Source organism: Protopterus annectens, chromosome 1.part1 (assembly GCF_019279795.1).
Source record: "Protopterus annectens isolate FY-2018-M chromosome 1.part1, PAN1.0, whole genome shotgun sequence".
Lineage (NCBI taxonomy): Eukaryota > Metazoa > Chordata > Ceratodontiformes > Protopteridae > Protopterus > Protopterus annectens.
The window spans coordinates 1874528171-1874550360 of record NC_056726.1 but is presented as its reverse complement, the minus strand read 5'-3'; the positions used below and the strand labels follow the sequence as shown (position 1 = coordinate 1874550360).

General features: G+C 42.7%; 1 protein-coding gene across 11 annotated transcripts in view; it reads right to left on the bottom strand.

Annotated features, from left to right (window-relative positions):
* LOC122812836 (protein 4.1-like) overlaps window positions 1-22190 on the bottom strand; it is a gene marked incomplete at its 3' end in the record, with an annotated part of 3376257 nt that overhangs the window by 1133833 nt on the left and 2220234 nt on the right.

The following is a 22190-nucleotide window of genomic DNA, read 5'->3' as shown; positions in this document are numbered from 1 at the left end:
TTTCTTTTCTTAAATAATGTCATGGTATAATAGCAATAACCCACTTCTGGGTGTGGGTAATGCTGTATTTACCCACGGTTGGCTTTGTTTGGTCCCTCGGGCTTCGCCCTCGGGACCAAACCACGCCAACCATGGGTAAATCCAGCATTACCCACACCCAGGCGTGGGTTATTGCTATAATATTACCATGTCAAATATATACATATATAGACACACACACACACACATCTGCTTGAGTTGCTTAACTCAGTACCTCCACTTTTTTAACCAGCTTTACTACATTATCACTTGTGACACAGGCAAACATATTTATATAAAAGTAATTCAAACCATATTAACAAGTTTATATTTATAAACATTATACATCACATAAATTGTTATACAGCAATTAGTCTAAGCAACATTACATCAATTTAATTCCGATCTTTTTTTATTTAAAAAAAAAAACAACTTTATTATATTATCTCTAAGGACATAAGCAATCATACACTTACATAAATGAAAAAAAATAACAATGTTATAATCTCAGCTGGAAGAATTTTACATCACAAACCATACTGACACAACCTAGCTGAAAACATTATACATCACTATACCTCTCAGACTAAGAAATCTGGACAAAGGCCCATGAAAAATAGGTACAAATCAGTATACAAATCAACATAAAATTTGCATACATAATTATGTAGCCCCACCCACTCCAATAGAATTGTGGAATATTGGCTTTTAAATGCAAACCGAAGAACAGACAAAATTATTAAACACAAAATAAACAGAAGAACCATGTTGTTTGTCTTTCGGCTTTGCCCGGTAAGGGGTCGCCACAGCGGAACTCCGGTCAGCTAATGAATGGTAGTAGATTTTTGTAAAACACAGAGGTGCCAGCTCGACGCCCACCCTTCAACGAAGGCACGCCCATTTACACACGCATGTCTTTCAAATGCTACCCAACCACGGGGAGGACATGCAGACTCCACACAGAAGGCACTTCCTAGCCAAGCCGAGAATCGAACGGGAGAACCTCTTGCTGTGAGGTAACGATGCTACCACCGCGGCAGACAAACAGAAGAACCATAGTGTTTCAAAGTGTTTCAAATTAAAGCAAGCTGCAATTAAAACAGATATGCTTCAAAGTTACAAAGACATGCTTCTGGAACATTTCTCCCCGAGCCTCCGCTGAAAATTGGCTTTGTTCCAAGTCGGACTTTCCCGGTTAACAAATATTAAATAAATAAATACAACAAACATACGAAACAGTGCGCAAGTGTAACCCATTAGCCAAAAATTATAAACCAATCACAAAGCATCTTCTAGTTGGGCACATCATAGGATGGAGAATAATAAAAAAGGATAACAAAAATCTGGGATGGCAAAGTGTGTATTTAGGGAAGAATCTGCCTAATAATGCATGTATATTAGAATAATAAATCTGCTATGGATAAAAGTAGCTGATACCTTTAAAGCTGCAGTGCTATAGCAATGATATACTTAAAATGCATCAATCATTAAAACAAATGAGTTGTAGTCTTTACATAACACATCAAGAACTACCTTTTGACATAATTCCATATTTACAATGGTAATTTGTTGACATAATTCCAGTTTTACAGTGAATATTTTACAATGCGCAAAATGTCCCTTTTTGAAAGAATTTGTTCTCACACACACTATTCAAAAAGGACTGCCAAACAATATCTGATCTGACCATTTGTTCTTAGTCTCAAATAGCAATGTATTCCCTGCTGATATAAATTTAATTCACATCACATCTAATGAATGTAGAACAGAAATGGCAGCTATTCAAAAAGATTGCTGTTTTATACAGCTAACAAGTTCAAAATTACTTTGTGAAAATTCACTATCCTGCAAAGCAAACTAAAGGGATTGTCAAATGTCTTCAAAAAAAACAGGGGACCTTGTAACATATCCAGAAATGCAGTGTGTGGCAACCACAAGAAAAAAAAATCTGCCCAACTTCGAAAGCATGAACACCTTTGTCATGTTTTTCACATCTAGTAGCAGGAAAATGTTTTATTTTGCAGCTGCACTAATACTGGAAATACTACTTTCTGTTAGAAACTAAATAAATAAAAACCAGCAACTACTAAACAAATAATTGGAAGCAGCACTATGGAAGAAAAGAACTTTTCAAGACAGTTACAAGCAGGGGCGACCCGTGCTATTGGACTGCAGCTCCCCCCAGCTGTAAAAAAAGAAAGACAAGAAAGAAAATAAAAGATAAAAATGAAAATTAAAATTCGCTGACGTTCACGCATGCACAGTAGTCTGGACTGCTGCTGAGACAGTCTGGCGCATGCACAGACTGTGACAGCAGCAGTCTGGATTGGGAAACATTTACGAGCGGAGATCCCAGAAGTCTATGCAGTCGTAACTGCATAGACAGTCGCTGGAAATGGATCAAATGCAGACTGCGATCTCGGCAGGCTGAAGTCTCATTAGGGGAAGAACATCTCGTGTGGTGGCTAGAACAAACTCATGGTGGTGTGGTAGGGAATACCTCAATCTTGAACCCTGTACCTTGTATGCAGGTGTTAAGTACCTGAATTCCCTACCCACCACCATTTGTAAAAAAAAATCGCAGATTTTTGCCTCATATTTGATCTGATCTGTTCCTCATAATATCTGTGGTTTCTAAATGCTGTAATGCTTGATATTTGATGGTGCAGTGGTAGCATTGTTGCCTCACAGCTGCAGGTTCTTAGGTTTGATTCTTGGCTGGGGTGTCTGCTGTGTGGGGTCTGCATCTTCTCCCTGTGTTTGTGTGGGTTTGCTTTTGTGTCCTCCCATGTTACAAAGACGTCTGCATTATTTCCTCCTGGGCCTCTGCTGAAAATTGTTTTTTGTTCCAAGTCAGACTGTCCTGATTAACAAATGTTAAATAAAATTGACAGGCATTTGAATTTCAGACTTCAGGTTTCTGAATGTTTAACTCCTTACATATTTGATGGTGCAGTGGTAGCATTGTTGCCTCACAGCTATAGGTTTTTCTGGTTTGATTCTTGGCTGGGGTGCCTTCTGTGTGGAGTCTGCATCACATCTCTGTGTTTGTGTGAATTTGCTCTGGTGTCCTGCCATTTTACAAAGACACGTGTCTGCAGTATTTCTCCCTGGGCCTCTGCTGAAAATTGTTTTTGTTCCGTCAGAAGTAAAATTAACAGGCATTTGAATTTCAGACGTCATATTCTTCAGAAAATACATAGTAACACAACCTTTTATTCTAGCAATTTTCTAAGTTTATAAGATGAATATTTGAAATTTGTCCTTATTTTTGGGACTGTATTACCCCATTATTGGCTTTGTCCAGGTTTGTTGTGCTAAGGTTGACAGCTATGGCAAGAACTGAATTCACTGAATATGTTTGAGGGCTGTATTCCCTCATTACTGGGTTTGTTCAGGTGTTTTGTGCTAAAAGTTTGACAGCTATGGTGAGAATTGAATTCATTAAATGATAGCCATTTGAGTTTCAGTCTTCTTCTCTTTCACAAAGCAGCTGATTTGGCATAGTGGTATGTTGCTCTGACTGTTTTGCACAGGGACCTTGGCAGTAAAATGTATGGTGGTAACAGCGTTTTTCTTTCACAAATCAGGTGATTTGGCATAGTGGTATGTTGCTCTGACTGTTGTGCACAGGGACATTGGTAGTAAAATGTATGGTGGTAAAACAGCATTTTTCTTTCACAAAGCAGCTGATTTGGCATAGTGGTATGTTGCTCTGACTCTTTTGCACAGGGACTTTGGCAGTAAAATGTATGGTGGTAACACAGCATTTTATTCTAGCAACTTTCCAAGATTATACAAGCAATGTTTAATGTGACCCTGGTTTTTGGGCTTTTGACCCCCCCCCCCCCCCACAATAAATTTGTCTTTTTCCAGATTTCTTGTGCTACGAAGTTGAGATGCAGTTGAGTATTGAGTAGATTTTACAAGGAGCTGAGAGCTGCAGGGGAAGAGAAGCTTAGTGCTGCTTATGCTAAGTTAGCTTGCATTGTTAATAGCACAACAGGTTGTGTACTTACTTTTGATGCAGAAGGTTGTTGGTTCTCCTCCAACAAGGGGTGAATGCTGCCATACTGAAAAAGTTAAGATACTAACTATGAGCCTGTTATCAGTTTGCCATCCATTTCCTATTGCAATATTACTAGCTTATCATTTTAATGTAATATAGGCAATTTATTCCTCAGGGGCATCAGCCACTTTATTTTTCGATGAAACCATGAAATATAAAGGTGTTTGCTAGCAGCAACCTCTTCATTAGTTACAGATTTATTTAATGTGGAATTATTTAGATGACTTTTTTACTTCTTCAGAGATTGTGCATATTTACTGATAATGGTGGACTAGAATTGTGCATATTTACTGATAATGGTGGACTGTAGAAATCTGAGTAGACTTTTATGATGGAAATGTTCTGAACTGGGCAGTTTTGTCATTATGGGTGCATGCGTTTTCTTTCATTGTTTACTGGAGATCGTAAGATGCAAGATATTAAGCAAGCTGTCATGCAGCCAATGCATTGAAATATTTTTATTTTTCTAAACTTCATTTTGTCTTGAATGGACTCTCATAATGATGGTTTGGCACCCAGGGCAATGTATTTAGTTAGTTTTTGTGGTTTTGAGCATAGCTCCTCCCCTTTCTAGTTGACCACACCCCTTCCCATTGACTCCACCCATTCTGCTGTCTCCTGCAGCCCCCCTTTGATTTGAAGTCACCAGCCACCACTGGTTACAAGTAAATCTGGAGATTCTGTGAAAATCTGGACAGTGAGCTAGTGATGTCAGTTACTGCAAAACAGTTCTGTCTAGTCACGCTGCTGCCATTGTAAGCATTGCAATAACAGCATTACATTTTAAAACACTGGAAGGCTGTTTGTGGTATAATAAACTGAGCAAATTACAGTGGATATAAAAAATGTACACATCCCTGTTAAAATGTCAGTTTTTTGCAATATAAAAAATGACACCACAATAAATCATTTCAAAACATTTCCCACCTTTAATGTGACCTATAACCTGTACAATTCAATTGAAAAACATAAAAAATAAAAAACATACAATAAGCTGGTTGCATAGGTGTGCACAACCTTAAACTAATACTTTGTTGAAGCACCTTTTGATTTAATTACAACAGCCTTTTTGGGTACACACCTGCCATCAATTAACTAAGACTCTGATTAACTACAAATAAAGTTCAGCTGTCCTAGTAGGATTTTCCTGACATTTACTCAGTTGCCTGCTACAGCAATAGCCATGGTTCGCAGAGAGCTTACAAAGCATCAAAGGGATATCATGATGAAAGGTATCAGTCAGGAGAAGGGTACAAAATTTCCACAACATTGGATATACCATGGAACACAGTGAAGACAGTCATCAAAAAGTGGAGAAAATATGGGACAACAGCAACACTGCAAAGAACTGGACTTCCCTCCAAAACTGATGAAAAGACTAGATGAAAACTGGTCAGGGAGGCTGCCAAGAGACCTACAGCAACACCGAAGGAGCTGCAGGAATTTCTGACAAGTACTGGTTTTGTACTACATGTGACAACAATCTCCCATATTCTCCATATCTCTAGGCTATGGGGTAGGGGTGCAAGATGGAAGCCTTTTCTTACACAAAAAAACATCCAGGCCCGGCTAAAATTTGCAAAACAATACATCAAGTCTCCCAAAAGCATGTGGGAAAATGTGTTATGGTCTAATGAGACCAAGGTTGAAATTTTTGGCCACAATTCCAAAAGGTACGTTTGGCACAAGAACACCACCCCGGCGGTGAAACATGGTGGTAGCAGTATCATGCTCTGGGGTTGCTTTTCTTCACCTGGAACTGGGGCTTTAGTCAAGGTGGAGGGAATTATGAACAGTTCCAAATACCAGTCACTTTTGGCCAAAAACCTTCAGGCATTTGGTAGAAAGCTGAAAATGAAGAGGAAGTTCACCTTTCAACACGACAATGACCCAAAGCATACATCTAAATCAACAAAAGAATGGCTTCACCAGAAGAAAATTAAAGTTTTGGAATGGCCCATCACGAGCCCAGACCTAAATCCAATAGAAAAGCTGTGGGGTGACCTGAAGAGGGCTGTGCACAAGAGATGCCCTCACAATCTGACAGATTTGGAGCGCTCTTGCAAGGAAGAGTGGGCAGATATTGTCAAGTCAAGATGTGCCATGCTGATAGACTCCTACCCAAGAAGACTGAATGCTGTAATTAAATCAAAAGGTGCTTCAACAAAGTATTTGTTTAAGGGTGTGCACACTTATGGAACCAGCTTATTGTAAGTTTTTTTATTTTTTAGATTTTTCCCCTAACAGATTTTCAATTGAATTTGTACAGGTTATAGGTCACATTAAGGTGGGAAAAGTTTTGAAATAATTTATTGTGGTCTCATTTTTTATCACAAAATACTGGCATTTTAACAGGGGTATGCACACTTTTTATATCCACTGTATATATGGTCATGATGTAATGGATACTTTTACTGCTTAGCAATTCACAGCCTTGTATGTATATTCACTTTCCTTACCATCTTTATAATTTATTCATGTTCTTATAGCTGCAGCCTAAAGTCTTAAAACAGTTACTAACCCATCACTATGCTGACAAGCAAGTACAGCTTACTATACCATTTTTGAGATATTTTGGTAGAGAACAGACTTGCAACTTGTAATCTAAAATAGAAATTGGCAAAAACTCTAAGCAAATTAAGAACCAAATGTATAAACTAGCTCACATTTATAAGCTATATACATAAAATATTCATACAGACATTCTAAAAGAGAAATGTATGAAGGCTGAAACTCTACATTCTTATTTTGCGGTCAGAGGACGGCGCATGTATATATGTATATAGTTTCAATGTGAACATAAAAAATGAGTGTGCTTGTTTTATATGCATAGTCATGTATGCGTTATACCCCACAAATTTAACGTGCTAAAGGCAGATGGTAGAAAAATTGATCTAAAAGAATAAAAACAAATAGATTTCACAAGATTATTTGCAGAGAAGCAAAAAAAAAAATTAACAATTAAGATTTACTCACATAGGTGAATTGACCTGCACTGCTAAATTACTGAACGTTAATATCACAGACCATGTTTCAGTGAGCACTTACAAATTTTTGGAGTGTGGTAATAAAACAGAGCAGATGGAATTTTCCCTAAGGGAATTCCTAGATAGTCTGCTACATTTGTTTGACAAGACCAGGCAATATACACATGAAATGTCAGTTTTTGAATGCCATGCAAAAGAAATGCAGTACTAGTAGTAAAATATTTTTCTTCCAGATGAGAATACAGTACAGTGCCGTATAAAAGCAAAATATAGTGTTGCTCAAAGGACTGCACAATCCTGCAACAGTATTATTAAGCAGTTATGGAAATCTTACAAAAAACAAAAACTTTTAGTAAATATAGTAATCTAGACTAATTTTTGTTAATAACATTTCCTTTGGCTTTGGTAGACTTATGAAAGGAAACGACACTGCTAGTGAGCTTACTATGCTATAATAATGATAACTCTAGTCGTGGACAGGTAGTGTTAATGAATTTATTTATTTTTACCTGTTGGAGGAGGAAATTGAGCCACTGCCGCGAAAATAAATTTTCTCATCCTCTGCACCTCTGTCCTTTCTGATTCGCAGCTACTCTGGGTCTGGACTTTGGATTCCTGGGCTTGAAGTGGAAGACTTGGAGTGCAATGACACTGTGCAAGACAGCAATCAAAGAAAAGTAAGAAACCCCGATTCCAGCCCAGTAAGTTCAAGGAATCAACTAACGAATATGGCACGTAGTCTAAGCTGAGATAAACACTCAGCTGAATTCAGACTGGCTGGCAGTCTGCCTCATGAAGATGACGTCACCGCACACATCCAGAGCGCGATGACGTCAGCAACAACTATGGAAGGGGGGAAATTTGGAAAAAAAATGGGAATGAAGGGGGCCACTCGAGAATTCATGCACCCCATTATTTGGCTTCAAACCCGGTAAACACAAAAGAATTTGGTACGGTTGAGAGGTATGTACATCATATAATCTACACAATGTCAGCCAAACATTACATAGCTCATTCAAGTTCTGCCTTCTTTTAAACCTCATTCCTCCCCTGTATGTATATAGTTCCTGCAATTCCAGTTTTTCTTATTTAATTTGCTCCTACCCTTTAAAGATCCCATTTCCAGTTGTTTTATCTCTGTTACAATCTTCACTAATTCTAGCATAGTTGGTTTAGATTTTGACTTCTAGGAACTGCTTTTTTGGCAGCCACCATAATTAGACAAAGCAAGGACTTACTATGTCTAGGCAATTCCGATTCTGTATTACGGCACAGAAAAATAATTTCCCCAGTTACACCAATTTGCTCACCGAGTATCTCTGACTAGTCTGCAGGGAATCTTTAAAGTCTGCCAACCCATTACACTCCCAGAAAGTATGTCCCCATTTGCATTTTTCTTCCTGATCACACCAACATCTGCTGTCTACCTGAAAAAGAATTCTCTGGAGTCTATCTGGGGTATAAAAATATCTATGTAAACATTTCCGAGCAAAAATCCTAAATCCTCTAGATTTTTTTTGCATATTTGGGAGAATGTTTATTTGTGAATCGCTTATCCAGTCTCTCTTAATCATTTCTAACCTCTTCTGATTGATTCTTAAAGTTATCATGCAGTATTTTACATGGTCTACTAATTATTCCTATTTAAACAGCAGCTTCTAATCTAGATTCTACTAAAAACTCTACCAGCAGTGCTGGTCTTTTGTTTAGGATCCCCCTATTTCTTTCTCTTTGTCTATACTCTAATATTAATCCCTTGATAGGGAACACAATCTCTAGCCTGCAGTCCAAACAAATTCCTGGCCTCTTTCCATTCTATTACATTTCCTTCTCTAATTATGTCCTCCGAATAGCTTGGCGCTTTTACCAGTTTTCTCCAATAAATGCCAGCCCCCTCTTGCCTATTCTCTGCATCCGTAACTGCAGTTCACCCAATTGGTAAAATCTTTCTCCATTCCTGTGTTGGCTTAGTTTTTAGAATATTTTCTGCTACTTTATGAATGTAATATTCCATGTGACTATTATTCTCCTTAAAGATCTGCATCCAAAACTCCATTCTCTCCTTGTTTCTTGAGCACCCCCTCCCCAATTCATCATTATCCCTTTCCACTCTGAATTACAGGTTTCTGCTTGAGCTATGAATAGGAGCCTTAACTGTGTAGCTCTGAAATACCCCTTCAAACCACGTAATCCTAATCTGCTTTGTTCTATTGGAAGAATCAGCTCATCCCACTTGACTCTTGCCGTCATCCCTTACAAGACAACATCCTTCAGCTCTTTATTAATTACTAACCACAACTTCTTTTTTGGTTGATAAAAATATGCCAGACCTGTGTATAAGACTAAAAGGACTAAAACATTTTAACTGCTTGTATTATACTAGCCATATCCACATAAAAAAAGTTGTGTTACTATAACGTTCCATCAGTGTTGTTGATCTTTGTTCATTCATTACTGATGGGTTATCAGTTCCATCCTCAGAATCGAGCCGGTCAATATCAAGCTCGTGTCAGGCCAAAACTCTTGAGCCAAGGTCCTACCCAGAATGCCCTGCTCCCTGTTACCTCTGATTGAGTTTGCAAGTTGACAGATAAAAGTAGAGGCTACCTCTGGTCATAACAGACCTACAAGAAAGGAGTACATGAGATCAATCAAGAACATCCGGATGGGTATCAGAGTGTGGTAATGAATGAATGAAGATCATCAACACTGATGGAACATTATGGTAAGACATAACTTCTTTATCTGATGTTAATCTTCGTTCATTCCTTACTGATGGGACAGAGTCCAATTTGTAATGAAGAATAAAGGTATGAGGTTTGGCCCAAGTTGCAGCTGAGCAAATATCATTGAGGGAAGCCTTAGCATGAAAAGCTGCTGAAGATGCCATAGGTCTTTTAGAATGTGTTTTGACTCTACGAGGCAAGGTGATATCACCTTTATCTACAACAAAAACAATTTCTCAACCATGAAGCCAGTGTAACTTCAGATACAGGATGACCCGGTCTAGGTTCGGAAACAGCTGGTCTGATTTACGGGTAGATTTTGTTCTGTCCAAATAAAATCGTATTTGCCTATGAACATTCAAGGAGTGCAGGTAATACTCTCCCTTTTTAGAATGGTTAGGAAAGAACACTGGGAGATCAACAGACTGGTTAATAGATCACTCTGACACCACTTTTGGTAAAAAGGTAGAATTGGTTCGCAGTGATAACCTGTCCTTATGGAAGCTGAGATAGGGTGGTTTGATGCATAAGGCCTGAAGTTCTGACAATCGTCTGGCCGATGTGATTGCAATCAGAAACAAAGTTTTCCAAGAGAGATATCTTACATCACAAGAGGACGCAGGTTCAAAGAGTGATGCTGTTAAAGCTTGCAGAACCAAAGCCAAATCCTCCATGGTTGCATGGGTTCTCTAAAGGGTGGTTTTAGGTGGATATACCCCTTTGAAGAAAGTCTTACAGAGTCTGTGTGACATAAGTGAAGAATCTTGAAAACCAATATGAAAATTTGAGATGGCAGCTAAATGTACACGGATAGTAGAGGCAGATACCCCAGAGTGGAAGAGATGTGGTAAGTAATCCAGTACCACCGAGACCGGGGCTGACAAGGGATCTATTTGCTTATCTGCTACCCATAGAGAGAACGTCTTCCATTTGTTAAGATAGATTAGTCTAGTGGACAATTTATGAGATGCAATAAGAATACTGTGCACAGGTGGATGAAAGGTTTTCATGCCTGGCAATCGAGAAACCAAGCTGTCAGTTTCAGGGTTGTTAGATTGGGGTGAATCAACCCTGCAGATGGGAAATCAACGTTGGTGATGGATTGAGGATCCATGGTTGATCTATCAGGTGACGCCAGAGAAAGGGAAACCAGACTTGTTGAGGCCAATATGGAGCAATGAGGATCGCTTTGCTCTTCAACTGTCATGCTTTGTTTAGAAAATTGGAGATGAGGGGAAGAGGAGGATAGGCATAAAGAAGACCCGAGGGCCAAGTGTGGACTAGAGCGTCCCTTGGTGATTGTCCCTGAGGGGGGAATCAGGGCAAAGTAGTTGCTGCAATTGTAGTTGGTTGGGGAGGCAAATAGGTCGGAGCAAGGCTGGCCCCAGCGGTGGAAGATTTTTGCCGCTATCAGACAATTGAGGGACCACTCATGAGGCTGTAGAATGCACCTGTTCAATTTGTCCGCTATCATGTTGGAGTTCCTGGGAATGTGCATTGCAATCAGAAAGCGGTTGGGAGCTATCGCCCATTGCCATATTCTCAAGGCCTCTCGGCATAACGGGTAAGATCTGGTGCCCCTTATTTGTTGATGTATCAGACCACTGACATGTTGTCTGATTGGATCGCAATAGTCCCTGATGGAAGGATGGAGTGAAATGCTTGCAATGCTAGAAGCACCACCCTCAGTTCCAGGACACTGATGTGCAAAAGGGCCTCTGTCTCAGACCAGGTGTCTTGGACCGAGTTTCCCTGACACAGCTCCCCTGACCCCATCAGGGAGGTGTCCGTGGTCACCGTGGCTATCGGTAGATGGGGGGTGAAAAGGCGAGACCATTGTTGGGGATTTCGAGATGTCCACTAGAGTAAATCTTGCTTGCATCTCTAAGTCACACTTGTTTGAAAAGACAAAGGATGTTGTAAAGGGTACCACTGAGTGAAAAGTAGCCATTGAAGAAGTCTCATGTGGAATCTGGCTAGGGGAACAATGGTAATTGAAGCTGCCATTGACCCCCAATAGCTGTAGTACAGATCGAGCTGAGGATTTGTGGTGACAGAGCAGCGGTTGTACTTGTTGTCTTATTCTCTGAAGTCTGTGTTCTGGAAGGGATGCTGTGCAATTTCTTGTCTCCAACAGTACCACTATGAATTCCAATGACTGAGTTGGGGTTGTGTTGGATTTCTCCCAGTTTATACGGATTCCCAGGCTTCGAGCTGTTAAGAGAATATACTGCAGGGCTTCTTCCAGTAGACGCTTGGTGGGGGAAGTAAGGAGCCAATCATCTAGATATGGAAATGCCTGGAATCCTTGAAGTCACAAGTGAGTGATAACCACTGCCATGCATTTTGTGAACACTCTGGGGCCTGAAGAGAGACCGAAGGGCAGGGCTCGAAACTGGTAGTGACTGGCTCCTATACAGAAGCAGAGGTATCTTCTTGAGCGTTTGTCCATCTTTATGTGGTAATACGCATCTTGAAGATCTACAGAGCACATCCAATCATCTTCTTCCAGAAGAGGAAGGATAGACTGAACCGTGACCATCCGGATTTTCTCTGTTTTTACAAATTTGTTTAGTGTACTAAGATCCAGAATTGGTCTCCAGTCCCCTGTCTTTTTTTTCACTAAAAAGAACCTTGAGTAAAATCCGGATCCTATCTGGTCTGGGGGGACCATCTGGATGACTTTTTTTGTAGCAGCTTTTTGATTTTGTGTGCTGCTGTTTTCCTTTGACTGGGTGGAACGTCGGGTAACACTCTTGATGAGACTGGGCAAAGATGGAAGGGGATGTGATGGTCTCTGGATATAATCCATTGTACCAAAGAGTCTTATCTTTTGCCAGGCAGCGGGATACAAGGAGAAATGACCCCCAACCACTTCCAGAGGTGAGCAGTCGGGCAACGCTTCAGGAGCGCTGATAGGGTTGGCCAGAGAAAGAATCTCTGGAACCTCGGTTTGTGGACCTCCTCTGCCCCGAAAGGGGAGTCTTCCATTGGAGTTTCCCCCTCTGACTCTAAGGGAAAATTTGCATCCCAGAAAGAACCCTGCATTTCTTGTGCCAGATCTTTCCACTCCTCTGATTTCTGGAATAGAATTGTTAAGGAGTGGAGTGTCTGATACCAATGGCAGACAAGGTCTTGCCATCTTGTTCACACCATGCCAGCATACCCTTGACTTTAGGGCCAAACAAAGAAGCGGCCTCTATGGGGGCATTCATGAAGGAAGCCTTAAAGGAGTCCGCAAAGTCAAAAAGGTACATCCAAGCATGTCTGGTGACAATACCTGTGCCTGCCGCTCTAGCCGCCCCTTCCACTGCGTGAGAAATAAGACGCATGGAAGAGATGGAAAAGGACTCTAGGGTGGCTATCTGAGAAGCCACATTATCATGGACTTCGTCAGGAAACAGCCTCTGCCAAGGTTTAAGAGAGCTGGTTGATAAGATCTCGCTAAAGCCTGATAAAATGTACCAAATAATTCAAAGACCTTACGGCGAAGGTCGATGAAGCAAACACATGCTTCCCTAATCTGTCAATTGCCCGGGACTCCTTGTTGGGCGGATGGACAATTTGGCTCTCTTCTGCCAAATCCTTTTTAGTAGCAGCTGCTACCACCATAGCGTCTACTGGAAGACCAGGTAACCAGTGGGATTGCTCTGCAGGGGGTGATATCTTGTCTGGCCTCTTGGGTATTACTTCCATGGTATCAGGAGCCTTCCATGCGCGCTGCACGATGAGCTGGACAAACTCATCAGCAGGCGGGGTGACCCAGGAGGTAGAGGGTCGGGCAGGAAAAGCCTGCAGGAATACAGATTCCTCAGAGAAGGATTAGAGGGCTTCCAGTCACCCCTCTAAGGATCTCGAGGATGTCACCAAAGGACACCTCATCAGAGGGTGACTGTGGGGACCCTTCCTAGTAATCAAAATCCGTATCTTCAGTCAATGACTCCTCAGTGGAGTCCATGTGCTTCCTCTTGCATGATGCTTTGTGGGGCGTTTCCTTAGTGGGAGGTTCTGGGGAAGACTGCAAAGAGGGGGGTCTCCTGAGGAGGAGAGACCTGAAGTTCTTGTGCCCGGGGGTGAACCTTGTGGCAGTTGTGACAGAGGGAGAGGGCTCCGACAAATGAGCTTTGCCAGCGGAGGCAAGCGCCCTCTCCATGGCCTGGAAGGCTGGCCCACCCAAGGAGGGATGGGAACCTGGAACAGAGAACGACAACCTCAGAACCGGGGTCACATTCCGCTCCGACGAGCCTGCCCCCCAGACCAGGAGTCTCAGGAGGACCATGACCCATAAGAGAGCATCCCTGGAAGGGAAAAATTGGCGTGGAGCTAGGAATACCCTCCCCAACAGCGCAGCCACTGGCCTGAGAAGAGCGTGATGCCCAGTGCACCAATGGTCACAAGGACGACTCTAGTTCCAAAGTGAGATCCACTAGTGGAGTTGGAGGGAGGGAAGCTGCTGTCGGAGTAATAGGCTTTGAAACCTGAATGGAAGTTGGATGAGGAGTACACGTTGGGGTTTGAGGCAAAATACGCTCAACTGAATGAGGGAACATAGACTCTGACGGTTGAAAGAGACCTCTGGCCACAAGCAACTGGTCAACAAGCCACAACACATCCAGCTCAGAAAGACTCTTGGTTGACCTCATGGGGAAGGCTGATGGCGATTCTGGCATTTCTAGGAAAGGACTATACTGACTGCTTGCAAAAGGATCCAGTGAAGGGGAATATTTGGCCCTTGCTAATTCAAGAGGTGCCGAGCTCAGAGCAGAGGAAGTCTGCACCAAAGAAAACGGTGTAGAAAAGGTCTGCGCCAAAGATGTCAGCGCCGTAGTAGTTGAAGTGTCTGCACAGTAAAGGCAAAGGTATGCCCCGAAGGGTACAGTGCCATAGTGGAAAGTGTCTGCACCAGCAATAAGGACGGTGCTAAGAAGGACTGCAATGAAGTACATGTCAGTGCCGAAAAAGTCTGTGCCATGGAGTACAGAAGAGTCATACTTGGAGCCAAAGGTGACTGTACCAATGGTGCCCAGGGGGACTAAACCTGTATTGACGGTGCCATTAGGGGTTGCGACAGAACTGTCAGAACCACAGTTATCTGCACCGGGAACACCGGTGCTGATATCGATAAAAGAGACATGGCTGCAGTCAGGATCATTTGGGGCAGTGCCGAGCCTGGAGCTGACAGGGTCACAGGTGGCAGCGCCGGAGTAGTAATCAATTTCACCTTTTTGTGAGTCAACTCCCTACGATCTCCAGAGGGAGAAGAAGGGAGTGACTTCAATGAAGAAGAGGAAGAATGCCTTTTGGGGGGTTTAACAGGAGTGAGTGAGCCCTCCGACCCAGAAATAGCCTCAGAGAAAGGAGACTTGAGGAGACCTTTCAAAATTAACTTATTCTTCCTCTCTTTGAGAGTCCTGGTAGAGAGGTTTTTACAGATCCCACTCGGAGGATCTACAGTCAAGCAGGAGACATTAAGACAGTAGACACACAAGTCATGGCCATCGGAAAGCGGTAACTTATGACCACAATCCATGCACTGCTTGAAACCAACGGAACTCTTCTTATTTGACATAGCTGGTGTGGAAAAGAAGCACAGTAGTAAAAGGAAGAATAACGGCTACCCAAGAAAAGGGTAAAAAAAGAGAAAAGGAAGGAATACCAAGACAAAAGGGGGAGGTGGGTGGGATTGAATACTGCTACATGGAAGAGAAGGGTATCTATGGTTATGGTAAGTTCTTACACAACTATTCTATGTCCTTCTATTCTCATGTTGCAGCATTCATAACATTGAGTACCGCATCTCTCTAAGAAGTTGCATGGGAGGTAGGGAGGTACGGAGCAGAGTCAATGAGACCCTGCAGGACTGACCTAGGAAACCCTGCTCTAGCCCTGGAGATCAGATCCAATTTGAAATGCCTGGTAAAGGTATGTACAAAAGACCAAGTTGTCACCTCTAGGACAGAAGCATAATCAATGCCCTTGAAGAAGGCTGCTGAGGAGGAAGCTTTTCTGGTGGAATGGGCCTTGACAAGTGAACTCAGTTGATTTCCATGAAAGGAACAGCAAAAGGCTATCGTCTTAGGAAATCCAAGAGGCAACTGTGGGTTTAGACACTGCCTTGCCAAGGGCTCTAGAATGGAAGGAGACAAAAATCTGGTTGGACTGTCTGACAGGTTTTGTCTTATTTAAGTAAAACATCAGTTGCCTATGAACATCCAGGGAATGCAAAGCCCTTTCTGAGTAGTACTGTGGCTGAGAGTAAAAGACAGGTAGAATAATGGTCTGGTTTAAGGAAATTTCATTAACTACTTTTGGCATGAATGAAGGGTTAGTTCTGAGACAAACCCTATCTTTATGAAAAATAAGTCAGGGAGGAGAAGCCATAAGGGCTTGGATCTCAGAGACTCTCCTGGTAGAAGTAAGGGCCAGTAGCAAAACTGTTTTCCATGTACAGAATTTAAGGGGAGACGAGTGGGCTGGCCCAAAAAAGGCCAATGTAAGCTTTTCCAGCACAAAGTTAAGGTCTAAAGGAGGAAGAATAGGCTTACGAGGAGGCCTTATGTGAAGGACTCCTTTCAAAAACAGATGGACTTCCAACCTGGAAGCTAGAGGTGGAGTCAAGGGAAGGCAAACAGAAATAGCAGAGAGGTGTACTTTTACTGCTGAGTAGGTCAGGCCTGAATGTAGCAACTCACACAGGTAGAAAAGGACCAGTGGAACAGAAACTAGAAATGGGTCCTGTTTTCTCTTGAAGCACCAGTGGGGGACTCTTTTCCACTTTAATAAGTAATTTATCCTGATACTTGGTTTCCTGACCTCCTGCAGGACATTGAGTATGTCCTCAGAGTATAGGTGCCTAAAGGGGATCAGAACCCTATCACCCACAGTGTCAGCTTGAGACTGAGTAGGTGGGGGTGAATAAGGGATCCCCTATCTTGTGTGAGTAGGTCGAAGAGGTGAGGTAACCTGTGGTGACTGTCCTGGGCTAAAAGGTAGAGTAAGGGAAAGCAATGCAGTTTTGGCCAAAAGGGAGTCACCAGCAGGATTTTTGGTTTGTCCTTCTGTATTTTCAGGAGGACTTTGTGAATCAGAGGAAATGGAGGGAAGGCATAAAGGAACATTCCCTCCCATGAAAAGAGGGCGTCCACCCTCCATGCCTGTGGATGGGGGAGCCTTGTGCAGAAGAGGGGCATCTGTTTGTTCTAGGGGGAGGCAAATAGATCTCCCTGAGGAATACCCCACCTGTGAATTAGATCCTGAAATACCTTTTTGTGAAGCATCCATTCATGGGAGGGTGTCAGGGTTCTGCTCAGATTGCCTGCCATCCCATTTTTTTCTGATGGAATGTAAACTGCCTGCAAGCGAATTTGAATTGCTGCTTCCAGGGACCATATCTGTATAGCCAGACTGCACAGGGGGGTTAGACTTTGTTCCTCCTTGCTTATGTACCACAGGACTGTCATGTTGTCTGTGATGACGTTCAGGGTGCATGGCAGAAGGATGTCTTGAAAGGCCTGCATAGCCAAGGATAGGGCCTTTAGCACTTTTAGGTTGATGTGGTCCTTCCTTTCTTGAATGGTCCACTCCCCCTGGACTTTGTGCAGGTTACTGGCATGGTGTAGGATGGCCCCCCCAACCTAAATCTGACGCGTCTGTGTAAATATGCTGTTTGTGTGTGGGAAATCTGCAGGGGCACCCCTTGATTGAGGGCAATGGTGGCAATCCACCAGGAGAGTTCCCTTTTTAAATAGGGAAGAAGAGGAGGTTTTGTTTCCAAAGGATGACAGTGTTGGCTCCAAGAGTTTTTCAAGACCCACTGAAACTTCATGTGCATCCTGGCTAGAGGGATCACGGGAATCAAGGAGGCCATGTACCACAATATCCTGAGACATTCCCTGGCTGAGATGGTAGTTAGAAGTAGCAGGGAGTGGAAGAACAGGGAAAGAAATTCCACTTTCTGGGAAGGGACAAAGACTGACATCAAATCTGTCCTCATCCTGCACCCCAGGAAGACAAGGTCTTGGGAAGGAGTCATTTGAAACTTTAGGCAATTCACTGTGTAGCCTAGACTCTGTAGAAACTTGTAAACCATGCCCAAGTGCTGGGAGAGGGTTAGCAGATCCTGGTGCAGAAGAAGATGATCGTCCAAGAAGAATAAATTTGTATGCCCTGCAGTCTGCAATGGCTGGGGCTAAGCACTTTGGGAATACTCTTGGTGCTGTGGAGAAGTAAAAGGGTAAGGCAACAACTGAAAATGTGATGAATCCACTGTGAAATGCAAATATTTTCTGTAAGGCGGGAAGATGGGGATATGTAGGTGAGCATCCTTTAGATTCAGGGAGGCCATGAATGCTTGCTGAGGTATGAGGGGAAGGAGGTGCTGCAATGTGAACATTTTGAAAGTGGGCACTTTGAGGAAGAGATTGAGGTGGGATAAGTCAAGGATGGGTCTCCAAGGGCCATTTTTTCTTGGGACGAAAAACATCCTTGAATAAAATCCCTTGGCTAACTAATCCGCTGGTGCTTCTTCTATAGTCCCCTGATATTGAAGTTGTCTCAGGAAAGAAGGAAATAGTGGTAGCTGACTGCAAGGTGGTTGATGTTCTACCAGTTGGGTAAGGAGAGGGTTAGACCTAGGGACGGAGAGGGGGTGGAACTGGTTAATAGATAAGAGTCACAGTGGAAAACATCTGTATTGGTCTGGCTGCCTCCGAAAGGATGACGGAGTGGAGGTGGTTGAAGACCTGGGGGCAGACTGTTTTCTGGTATGCCTCTGTCCCCTGGACTGAGTTGTAGATGAATGAGAGGACTGCCTCTTGACAAAGCTAGGTCTTTGGGGGTAATTTCTATGAAATCTGGGGACATGCAAGACTAACAAATGTTTTACATTTTGTAAGTTTTTACCTTTTTCTTGTAGAGACTTAAGTAGCTCTGCAAAGGCAGCTCCAAAGAGGGCTTTGTTGTCCAAGGGTGCATCCATCAACTTAGCCTGGACATCCAAAGGCAAGGGTTGAAGTCTCAACCATGAAAACCCCCTTAACACAGAGCCAGAAGCAGCAAACTTAGAAGAAGCTTCTACAGCATCATAGCTGCACTTAATGGAGTGTCTGATCACTTGAGAGACTGTGGACAGAAGGTTACTTAATTGAGCCGTAATAAGAAATTCTGGAACCTCTGACATAAGAGAAGAGGCCTTGGTCAGAGAATCTAAAGCAAGCTTGGCCATATGGGTCTGATAATTATTAGCCCTAATGGCCAAAGTGGAATAAGTATGTACTTTCTTCCCTAATCTGTCCATAGATTTACTATCTTTATCTTTTGGAAACAGAGAAGGTAGTTGCCTATAAGACTTATCAGGTGACACTGCAATGACTGCAGGATCTGCTGGAGGGTTTTTGAAAAGGTACTGCTCCCTGGCAGACACTTTGTACAATCTGTCTGGTCCCTTAGAAGCAGGAGGCTGTGACTCTGGGCTTCGTGAGGCAGCAGAAAAAGCATATTGGAAAGCTGGAAGTAAAGGTGGGACTGCAGATGGCGAGGGCTGCTCCATCTGCAATAGTTCGAAGTATCTCTTTTTTGTGTCAGAGACATCTGATAGTTCCCACTTAAAAATGTTGTCTAAGCAAGGAAATGGTCATCTCCAAAGGATAAATCTTCTCCAGGGGAGTCAGGAGCAAGAGACTCTTCTTTAGGGGTAACCAAATCTTTGTGGGAATCTAACTGGGAGCAGTACGTTAAGGACTCATCTGAGGAAGAAGACTCCTCCTCAGATAGTGCCTGAGGAGCAATGGGTATGCCTGTCTGGGGGACCTGGGTCTGAATAACCTGAAAGCCCTTGAACAGAGTCTGGGAGAAGGTCTCCCAGGGTGGCGTAGGGTCTCGAAGTGTGTTTCTCCTTTTGCTTTCTTTTCAAAGGAGTGGAAGGAGCAAAAGTGGGCCTAGGAGCCAGAGTAATAGTGGATGACAAGGCTGTAATAGTAGCAAGGCCCTCTGAAGACCGGAGCCATGGTTCCCCCTCACCATCAGGTTCTGATGGTCGAAAACCTCAGTGGGCATACTCTGGGTATCTGCAGAATTGGCTTCCATTTCGGTTCCCGGTTGCTGCCCAATACCCGACGTCTGGAGAGATCTTGGGATGATGTTCGCCTTGAGGATCTCACCAGACAAATGAGGTGCAGCTTGGGCGTCAGGCCTAAGTTTCTTGGCCTTCTTATTTGGCAGCTCCTCGGAGGGGGCTGCTCCATCTTCCATACTGGACACCAAACGTCTGAGGTGCTGATTTTCTAAACACACTTTTAAAGCTGCCAGGTGGCTTCTAAGGATTTTTGGAAGAAAGGATTGGCAAATGTTACAGGCTTTGTAATTGTGAACCTCCATAGACAAAATAAACACTGCTCGTGTGTGTCCTTGTACAGGATTTGCTTACCACAAGCACACTTTCCCTTAGTAGAAAACATGTACATCTGAAAAAACAGCAAAGAAACAAAGAAAATTCCCATAACAGTACTTATCTCCTTGTGGACAGCTGGGAAACTATCACTGAAATCAGATGGCCGATGTTGAGCAAACACCGGATTCCAAAATTGGCGATCAGACGTCTGAATCTCACTGTGGCAGAAATGTTCTGAGTTGGGTACATGCAGACGTCACAGATATAGCCTTCAGTTTATGGCCCCTGCATACAACGTTGCATGTACCCCGGCTTTTAAAACTTTGGTATACTGGCCAGATGCCCGGTGCTGCAGGCAGCGACTCTCTAAGGTTATGAATACTGCAACATGAGAATACAAGGACATTAATAATTACTTTCACTTTACCTGTGCATGTATAGGTCTGTTCTGGTTCTAACCAGGCACTTACAAGCAGCAACTAACATCAAGGAAGCTCTACAGAAGGTTTTCTCCAAACCAGACAAATGGTGCTCAGCAAAAACAACTTAAATTTAATTTTATAAAAAAACTTGCAGAATGAGGAATCTACAAGCACCTTTGAGATGCCACTGAAAAGGACCCAATAATTCACACACACTGTGGCTTGGTTTGAAGCCAGTTTGAGTTTTAACACATTTACTCAAAAAAATTCAAAGGTCAAAGAAGTCTAAACTTTTCTACTGCAATAAGATCTCACAGATCTCACTCCATCTCTAAGTTAAAATAAATACAAACCTATTTCTCAATTAACTCTCCATTTGGAGGTAGCAGTACCTCCCCTGAAGATCCTACAAGATATCAGCAGTTGGTTTATTCTGCAAGCATTCAACAGGAACTACTGCAATACAATGGTAAGAATGGCTCTGAAAGTACAGTTGTGTAAAACCTTACTATAATAGTAGATGTCGTCCTCTTCACTGTTGCACTATTCATTACAACAGGGACTCGCTGCCTAAGGCAGCCTGACGTCCGGCCAGTACACTTTAAGGTGCACTGTACGTCACACATATGATCCTCGCTTAGCATAGGGCATAAAGGTGACATCCAGACATACCATCTTCAGAACTGAAGGACCCAGTAGGAATACCAGTCCAAGGAAAACCAAGAGGTAACCAGTACATCCAGAAGAGAAATGGACCAGGGGAGGAGGGAGAAAGGGAGTGAATACTGCAACAGCAAAGAGAAACACCTACCGTTATGGCAAGATTTTACACAACTGTACTACGTCCTTCCATTTAACTGATGCAGTATTCATTACAATAGGGAGAGTGCCCAAGCTTAGGAAGAAGAGAGGGAAGAGGAAGGACGAGCAGAGCTCTACAGGAAACTATAAAAGATGGTCGTAGCGAAACCAGCTCTAGTTCCATCCCACCTGTAGTGCTTTGTAAAAGTATGCACAAAAGTCCAGGTAGCTGCCACAAGAATAGAGTTAGTATCCAAACCCTTGAAAAAGCACCAGAAGAAGCCATAGCTCTACTAGAATGAACCTTTACAGAAGAAGGAAGGCTCTTACTATGAAAAGAATAAAAAAAAAAAAAAAAAAAAAAACAGCTTTTGAAATTCAAGAAGAAACAGTCTGCTTGGATACAGCTAATCTCAAGGACCTGGGATGAAAGGAAACAAAGAGCTGATCAGATTTCCTAATAGTCTTATCCAATTAAAATCTGAGTTGCCTCTGCACATCTAACATGTGCAGCACCTTCTAACTAGCAGATTGTGGAGAACTGAAAAAAGTTGGCAAATGACTAGACTGATTAAGGGACAATTCATTCATCACCTTGGCCATAAAAGAAGGGTTAGTAAGCAAGGACACCCTGTCCTTATGAAATACCAAAAGAGGACAAGCTATAAGGGCTTGAAGCTCAGACACCCATGTGACAGATGTAAGGGCTAACAAAAGAACAGTCTTCCAAGAGCAATGCTGCAAGGAAGCTGAAGCTGCAGGCTCTAAAGGAGTCTGAGT